Source organism: Dasypus novemcinctus, chromosome 16 (assembly GCF_030445035.2).
Source record: "Dasypus novemcinctus isolate mDasNov1 chromosome 16, mDasNov1.1.hap2, whole genome shotgun sequence".
In the NCBI taxonomy this organism is placed as follows: Eukaryota; Metazoa; Chordata; class Mammalia; order Cingulata; family Dasypodidae; genus Dasypus; species Dasypus novemcinctus.
The window spans coordinates 4,996,560-5,006,260 of record NC_080688.1 but is presented as its reverse complement, the minus strand read 5'-3'; the positions used below and the strand labels follow the sequence as shown (position 1 = coordinate 5,006,260).

At 38.8% G+C, this 9,701-nt stretch overlaps 1 pseudogene; it reads right to left on the bottom strand.

The window, feature by feature from the left end:
- Nucleotides 1–7,569: 7,569 nt before the first annotated feature.
- On the bottom strand, nucleotides 7,570–9,244 carry LOC101429600 (heterogeneous nuclear ribonucleoprotein F-like; annotated as a pseudogene).
- Between the last annotated feature and the right edge of the window lie 457 nt (nucleotides 9,245–9,701).

Below are 9,701 nucleotides of genomic sequence, written 5' to 3'. Positions count from 1 at the left end.
AGAGAGGATTATGATCTCACACCTTATACAAAAATCAACTCAAGATGGATCAAAGATCTAAATATAGGAGCCAAGACCATAAAAACCTTGGAAGAAAATGTAGGGAAGCATCTATAGGATCTTGAACTGGAAATGACTTCATGAAATTCAGACACAAAGCACAAGCAGTGAAAGGAAAAATAGATAAGCAGGACCTCCTAAAAATCAAAGCCTTTTACATCTCAAAGGAGTTTATCAAGAAAGTGGAAAGGCAACCTAACCAATAGGAGAAAATATTTGGTAACCATATATCTGATAGGAGCCTAATATCCAACATCTATAAAGAAATCCTTTATCTTGAAAATAAAAAGACAATCCATTAAAAAAATAGGCAAGAGTTTTGAATAGACACTTCTCCAAAGAAGAAATACAAATGACTACAAAGCACATGATAGATTCTCAACATCACTAGCTATTAGGGAAATGCAAATCAAAACTACAATGAGATACCATCTCCCACCATTAGACTGGGAGCTATTAAAAAAATAGAGGATAACAAGTGTTGGAGAGGATGTGAAGGAATGGAAATCCTCAACACTCCTGGTGGGAATGTTAAAGTATCAAGCCATTCTGAAGGACAGTTTGGCAGTTCCTAAACATTAGTAATAGATTTGCCATATGACCCAGCAATTCCGCTGCTGGGTATATACCTAGAAGAACTGAAAACAAGTACACAAACTGACATATGCATACCAATATTCATAGTAGCCTTTATTCACTATTGCCAAAAATTGGAATCAACCCAAATGACCATCAATAGATGAATGAATATGCATATCGTGGTATATACACACAATGGAATACTACTCAGCTATAGGAAGGAATTCAGTACTAAGAGATGGGATAACATGGATGAATCTTGAGGATCTTACGTTGAGTGAAGCAAGACAGACATTGAAGAACAAATACTGCATGAACTGTCTGATATGAATTAAACAAATTAAGCTGTCTCAGAGAGCTAGAGTTTGAACGATAGGCTTAGCAAAAATAGGAAGAGAGAGGAATGTTGTGAGTTGATTCCTACACGGGCGAAATCTGTGATAAAAGGGAGGCAAAGAAAATACACATTTCCATATACCCCACTCCTACTCCCCCAAACCCTCCCACATCCACAACCTCTTTTATCAGTGTGGCACATTCATTGCATTTGGTGAATACATTTTGGAACACTTATACCACATGGACTACAGTTTACAGTGTATTCCACACTCTCCTCCAGTCCATCCAGTAGACCATGTCAAGACATAATGTCCTGCAACTGTGTCCACAATAAAATTCAGAACAAATGCAAGTCCCCAAAATGCCTTCATATCACACCTCTTCTTTCCTCACCCTGCCCGCAGCAAACCCTTTGGCCACTGTCTCCACACCAATGATACAATTTCTTCAATTTCTAGAGTCACAACAATTCTATAGTAGAACACCAGCAAGTCAACACCAATCCACACTCTATTCCTTCATCCTGTGGACCCAGGATGGCGATGTCCATTCCGCCTTCAAGTTGAGAGACAGTTTAGTTCCAACATGGCTGATGGATGTGAGTCCCCTTGCTTGCAGTTGTAGACTCTCTAGATTCCCTGGTGTAGTGCTTAGCTATCATCACCTCTCTGTTAGCTGACCTGGATAAGTCCAGTGAACTGGAGAGTAGGTGTTGCAACTCTGCTCAAGCTCCAGATCAGGCTGGCACATGGGCAGTCCAGAGACTCAAGCATCCTGAGAACACATCAACCCCAGTGCTAACCAAAAGTGACAGAAGAGGCATGTGTAGAGAGGTCACATTTAAGTCCAACTCCATCACACTCAGGAGCACAAACTCCAAAGTAGACCCCACTGGCAAGGCACTGAACTCTGAAGCCATCTACCATGACCATAGAAACTCTGTGACTCCATAGCCCTCAGTAGGACTAGTATCTGGGTTTGTATCTACTTTGACTGTCTCTGGGATGCTGCTGAGAGGTGTGTAAGTGCAGCTCCTCTCATGACTTTCTGATTCATTTTGAAGTCTCTTAGCCATATAAACTCATTTGTCTTGACCATTTCCCCCTTTCATTGAAGGTGCTTACATGGGCAAAATCTATGATAAAATGGAGGTAAATAACTGTGCAGTGAATGGATAAGATAGGGGCATAAGGATACTATTGGTTGGGGCTTTGCAGGGTTGAGGGGTCTAGCATTGGGAGGATGGGTCAGATGGTTCACAGAAGTGGAGGGAGGATTTGGGGAGGGGCAGGTGAACCTGGGGAATTGTCAGATGTGTGGATGAAACTATAATGTTGAGAAAACTCTTTAGAAAATATAATAAGGAAGGGTTACTTTTTTAAGGTGTTTGACGTGGGGCATCTGGCACAGGGTGTGCCTGGGGCAGGTTTCTATGTAGTGTGTGAGTGCTTATCTTGTCATTGTGTGCTATATCTATGTGTGGAGACCCAAACAATGAGCAGGAAGTTGTTGTATCCCCATCCTGGGGATGCCTGATGTTCTCAAACAGAAGAGTAGGTGTCTCTCAAGAGCATGGGTGGCCCCCAGTGGGGGAGGACAGATTAGTGTATCAAGCCCTCAGCATTGTTGCAAGTATCTATTAATCTTGTCATTCAAGCAGTGAAACTTGGTTGTCACTCTGGGCCCCAAGGGAAGGGGGAGAGAGGAATAAAATAGATGGAAGTAGGCAAAACTGTGGGTCAATGAAAGTGTTCCACAAGGTCATGAAATGATGGATATAGTCCATGCCAAATTCCACCAACATTTTATAAAAAGTGTAAACCATACTGGAAACCATAATGCAGCCATCATCCAGAAAAGTGTACAGTCTAGAATATAAACCATAATGTAAATGATAATGGAACCATTGTTGGTAATTATGTTTCAAAGTCTATGCATGAGCTGTTGAAATGTGACATCCACATGTATAAAGATCATTGCTTGGGAAGTGGGAAAGGGTGTGATGTTGGGTATATGGGAGTCTCCTATATTATATATCTGACTTTAATATGATCTAAAATCATTTGAAGGCAGAAATATATTTTTTTTAAGATGTGGGCACTGAGGAAGGAAAGGAAGAGATTTCCTTGCCACTATATATACAGGGCAATACCTATTACAGTTATGAAAGGCAAAATATATTTTTAAAAGTTTTATGATACTTTTCATTTTTAATTCCCCAATTTATTTTTTACTTTATTTTAGTTTTTTAAAAATTATTATGTATTCTATTTCTCATCTTCCTAACTATCATTACTATTTCATTTTCCTGGGATTGCATTTTGCAATATATTAGGCTTAATTTTTTAAAAAAGTTTTGGATCACAAAGGGATTTGATGGTGGCAGGGATGGGTAGTGGTGTGGGGTGTCATTGATGGGGGATGCATGGGTGGGAAGGAGTTCTCAAAGGCATGTATATATGGTATAGATATGTTTGGATATTCATTGGGTGTTGTCATAGCACATAGAGATACACATGACAACTGAGGGAGTGTGCTGAATTCCTAGCCATGGAGTTCTGTCACATTCCCCAATGAAATAGCAACAACTCCCCAAATGCAAGGGTAAAGACCAGTAAAGAAGAATGGTCTCATGATGGGCTCTTGATAGTGATGATTATGTTTATGAGCCTGTATACATGAAATTTCAATGGGCCTAGAGCTGCAGGGTACCTAAGAGTTACTTCTTGAGAACCTCCATGTTGCTCTAATGTGGCCACTGTCTAAGCTAAACTCAACATGTAAATGCATTACCTTCCTACCAGCATGGGACATGACTCCCAAGGATGAGCGTCCCTGGTGCTGAGGGATGCAATTATATCTTTATAGGCCATCCATCTCTCATAGCTCTTTGCTACATTTCATTTATTGTTTCTAAATTTATTGTGAATTATCTGACAAGCAATAAATTGATCTCTCTCCCTGAAATTTCCACTCAAATTTTTCTGTTCATCTTCTTTATATCCATAGATTTGGCTTTCCTTGTGATAATGTTGTAGGATTGCTATGTTGACATCTGCTATCCTCTGCATTATGGGTTCACTATTACCAAATAAATGTGCACATAGGTGGCCTTTGTTTCATGGGCAAGAGGGCTTATAAATTCTGCTTTTCATACAGGTGGCATATTCAGACTTCCTTTTATAAAGTCCAATGTGATCCTGAAGTATTTCTCTGATGGGCATAATTTTTTTTTTTTAATTTCATCCTCAGAAGTTAGATTTTCTGAATCTGTGGCTTTACCTATCAGTGCTTTCATCATCTTTATTTTTTTAAGCATTTAAAAAATTTTAAAGATATTTAGATTACATAAATCTTACATAAAAGTATAGGAGATTCCCATATGCCCAAACTTTACACATCCCTCACGTTCCCACATTAGCAACATCCTTCATTGCTGTGGTACATTTAGTACAATTGATGAACAAATACTGAAGCATTGCCACTAAGTGTGGATTAAAGTGTACATTATAGTTTAAACTCTCTCCTGCACAATTTTGTAAGGTATGACAAGATATATGGTGGCCAGTATCTGCCTTTGCAATGCCATTCAGAATAATGCCAATGTTCCTAAAATGCTCCCATCTTAGGCCTATTTTTCTCTCTCCCTCCCCTCAGAACCTCCAGTGGCCACTGGCTCCACATCAGTAATAAAAGTACTTCCATTGCTAGAATAACAATAACTCTATATTAGAATAACTGTAAGTATTCTCTAGTACATTGTTCATTCCCCAATTCTGAGGATTCTGAGATGGTCATGCCCACTTCAACTTGAATTGAGAGGGGGCTTAGATCCCTTGGGACAAATGGGTGGGACTGTTTTGTTTGCAGTTGTAGACTCTCTCTGTTCCTTGTGATGGTTATTGCCCATCATCATTTCCTTGTTATTTGGCAGGGTGAGTCTAATGGAGGGAAAGTAGGTGTTACAACTTCAGTTGAGATTCAGGGCTGGACTGGCATATGGGAAGTCCAGTGATTTATATTTCTTGGACATAAACCCATCAACTCTAGTACTAACAATAGCTTCAATAGAAGGGGCAGTAGAGCCATGTGTAGAGAATTAACAGCTGATTTCCACTCTGTCATACCGGGGAGTATATATTCTAAAGTAGGGCCCACTTGGAGGATGCCAAACACCTGATTTGTCAGCCCTGTGTGTAGAGTCTGGTTATCTCCTGAGCCTTCAGGACCCCACTATTTGAGGCATTATTTATTATGGCAGTCAATGACTTCCTGCTGAGATGTTCATAAGCCTAACCTCTAGAATGACCTCCTGACTCACTTTGAAATTTCTTAGCCATATAAACTCATTTACCTTCATCATTTCCCCCTTTTGGTCAAGATCTTTTTCCAGTTACATTGCTAGTTGTTGCTTGGTAGTAATCCTTCAGTGCAAAGAGGCTCATACCTGGGAGGCCTGTCCCATAAGAAGGGGAAGGTAATGCAATTATATGCTGAGTTTGACTTAGAAAGAGGTCACATTTGAGCAAAAAGAGTCATTCATTATGTAACTCAGGCAACCTCTAACACTAGGCTAAGTTTCAATTTCCAAATAAAAGGTTCATAAATAAAGTTATAAATATCAAGGACCCCTCAACTGATCATCCTCTTTCACTAGTCACTACCCTTGTACTCAGAATGTTCTGCTTTCTTGTTTAAGTCATCTATTTTCTGTAGAAGCCCATAACAAAACCTTATCCACTTGTACACCACAACTGGAAATTCTCATTTTGTTTATAAATTCTTATAAACAAATCGAGATTGCTGTTTTGGTCCCAAGGCAAGTGAAGCATCTTTTAATAGTCATCTTATGACCATGTTGTACATAAACCCTATTATCTATTGCCTGAAGAACAAAGAAAATAACACATCTATAGGCATAATGTTCCAGATATTTTGAATTCCCTAGTGAGGTTTTCTTGAACAAAAAATTCTGAAAAATAATTGAATGAATTTTATTTTATATTTTATAAATATTTTAAAGTTGAATCCATGTAAAATAAAAATATCTACAGTGTTAGCTATATGTATATACATATGCCAATGTGATAGTGAACCAATCTCTGCCATAGTTTTTTAACTCAGTAATTTTTGTCATTTATACTTTTTTTTTGGAAAAAGGTTTTCATATTGTCAAAATGTATTTGAAAGTGTTTAGGATGATTTTGACTAAAAAGAACAGTAAGACCATGTGTGGAAGATCATGTGTTTTATGATACCGCCTTAGCAATGGCCTATAACTTTTTAAAGAACTGTAAGGGAATGGATACTGCATCGCAGGATGAAAATGTGTAATGCTAGTGCAACCTACTATTTTAACTGTAGTCTTCACATTCATTTTATATATGTGTCTTGAGTGTGTAATAAAATGATTAGAACTGAGCTACATTTCATGGATGAGGACAAGAAAATAATATATCTCTTAGACTTGTTTTAAAGTTAGAAAGCAAAAATACTTGATCCCACCATTGAAAAGTGTATTGCAATAGCCTGGTTCTCAACACAATATCATTAGGAAAACTTTGTTCTCTCCTTAGAGTTACAGATGAAAATCATGCTATATTCTGTTCATTCATGCTTTTAGTTTGATGAAGAATATGCAAACAGTACTTGCAGAATGGAGTGAGATGTAGAGATATATAGTATCAGATTTTCCCTACAGAACATCGGTTGTTGCTTGCATCAATATTTTCTGGGATAAAATTTTCCCACATATTAATATTGAAATGTTTATTTTCCCAAGACATTACCAATTATATTTTTCTGATTTCAAAGACTGAGTGAACAGAGTGAGCATTGTGATCCTTAAAGAATATGTTATCTTGGTTATAACTCAAAATTACATACCATGAATGTATAAAGTCTGTGTTCTTATATGAGTATACCTAAATAGAAAAAGCATTTAGCATTTGGAAAGTAGTGCCTTTTTTTGTCATTAATGTTGTGAAAAGTCATCATTTTAAGGGAAAAAAATGCAGTTAAAAGTTTTCTTTAGCAAAATATACCCAAAAAGTCCTTACCAATTCCTACAGTATTAATATTAGATCAAATTTTCAAAACTAAACTTTTTAAGTGCTTAAACTTAAACTAGAAAGCTTAAAATGAAGATAAACTAAAATGAGCAAATGTGAAAACGGTTTCTCAAAATTAGGGATCTAGCACCTTTGAGTTTTAAAAAAAGGCATGTCTCCCTAAAAGGTTCAATGAAACATGGTATAAAATACCCACCTTAAATGAATTTTAAAATATTTTTAACTCCAATGTCATAGCTCTGAATTACACTATAAAAATATTAATTGAGAAAAGCTGTTAAGGCATATTTAAGATATTGTTTACTGAACAGGACTTGCCAGGAGAAAGTTTGTCTGAAAAAAACACTGAAAATGTATTTTTTTAAATCTGGATTTCACAAACTCCTCATGCAAAATGTTTCCCACAGCTTCCTCTAGATTAATAACTGCTCCTCACTGCTGGTGACCTGTGAATGTTTGGTTACAGTAACTTAAAATATTATTAGGAAACTAATCATACCTGTCCATGATATGAGCTGTCTTAGCTGCTCACATAGCAACTGCTCACCAACCAGTCTTTGAGGGTGCTATATGTAGACTAGGTGGATATCCCCATGCCTTGCAACTTCTGGCTGAGGTAAGCACCATTGCTGGTCCTGGTGGCAGAATTCAAGAAAAGTTGTATGTGTCTGTGCTGCATGTTGGCTTTGTCTTTTGCCATCACCTCCACAGACTCTTTGTGGGTGGCAAACTCAGTGACAGCTTTGCCAGTCACTCTGAGGCAAGCTTGTTTAGACAATGAAAAGACAAATATGGGGCCTTGCAAGAAACCATGGCCATGAAACCATAGTCATGAATTTCCACCTCGAAATCCTATATGGGAAAGATGCCCCCGACTAGGAAGCACCTGGAAGAACCCACAAGAATTTTCCTTGATAGTCTGGATTCATTGAAAAGGTATGGCTCTTCTCAATAGACCATATCATTGGGGTCTCCCAGGGGAATTGATGGATGGGGTAATCAATAAAAATAACAAACAACTGAAACTCCTCTCCCAAACATTAGCAAGTGAGAGGAATGATTAATGGTTTAAAAAGCAAGTGCAGAAGATAAATTGTCCCCATTCTTCTTTCTGCCTAGATCAGCCCACAGGTATACCTGAGATACTTAATCTGTTATTTTCTTTTTCTTCTCTCCATTCCTTAATAAACTACTGACTTAACTAAAGCAACATGTTCTTGAATTCATATAAGTAACATAGCAAAGAACCTAGAAGAAATCCAGCAACTCTTCCATCAGGGCTGAATTCTATGTGTTCTCTCACAGGGGCGAATGGAGAGCAGTTGTAAATGTCCTTCTCAGTGGCTTTGTAGGGCAGCCCGCTCATGTGGATGCAGTGTCCAGTAGTAATCTGGATGGCAAATTCACCATCATGTTCCTATGATCATATACACCTGAGAGGCAATAGGTGAGGTTTTACCCAAACAGGTCAGTGGTGAAGCTTTAACTATCCTTGAAGCCTATGTATGCCTCATAGCACCATTGCTGGTGCTGTGGGACCATGGTCACATCCTATCCATGCTGGCACACTTGATGATAACTGTGTACCTCCTGACAATACCAGACAGGTCATAGGGTCTAGGATACTATGAGGATAGGAAATCCAGAGGGAGATCCTGTATGATCTAAACTTTACTGGCTGCTCTAGAATAGTGCTCTATTCTCTCCTTTTGCATCTTGACAGAGTTCTTGGCTAACTCCTGCAAGGCAAACAACTCAAAGACCTCACTAGTGATTTTACCCTCTGGGACCATGGGCAGGATAATCCCATTGGGCGTGATTTCCAATCCTGATAAGAACTGTATAATCTCTTCCTTTGTGCATCTGAAAGAGAGTCCCAAAGCCACACAAAGCCATTGCTGTGTGTCCAAGCTATCTGGACCTCTATGCTTCAACAGCCAATCTATTTCCATTCTGTGTTACTTGAATACCTTGATATACCTGTGGCCCATGCTTACTCTGTCTTTTTTCAGGGCTATTTTGCATCCTCTTCTGATTCAAGACTCTTCTCTAGTGTAGATGAAATGAACACCTGGGTCCTGATCATAAATTTTGCAAACAGAGAGGAAATTCTGCACATCCTTAATAGAGCAAAACCAGGGCAAGCCACTGAGCTTTATGACAAATCTTTAACTTCCCTTAGGACCCAGCATCATGGAGGCCTGACAATGGAGACATCAAACCTCTTTGGTGTGCAGGTTCCTGTGGCCTCTAGAGCAACCACAGATGTCCACCTGAGACTACTGGGGGACATTTCCAATTTGTTCTAAAGGAACTGAATGGCACAGCAGAGTTCCCTGGCCTGGCTTTCTCCTTTGAGGAACCACATACCCTACCTGCCTTAAAGGTACTCACCAGGCCTTTAATAGGGTAATGCATAGGACAATAGAAGGAAAATACCCAACAAGCCTAGGAGACTCAACCAATTGATCAATTTCTAAATTTGCTGGGAAATTCTTGGATTAAATTTTAATATTAGGGGCAGAGATTTGGGAAGGGATGGGAAGAACCAGAGAACATGCTGGGGAGAACACAGGGCTGGTGGGGCATTGCCTTAGCCCTGTATTCTGGAGAAAACAGGAATTGAACCATTACTGGGAGGGGTTCCAGGGT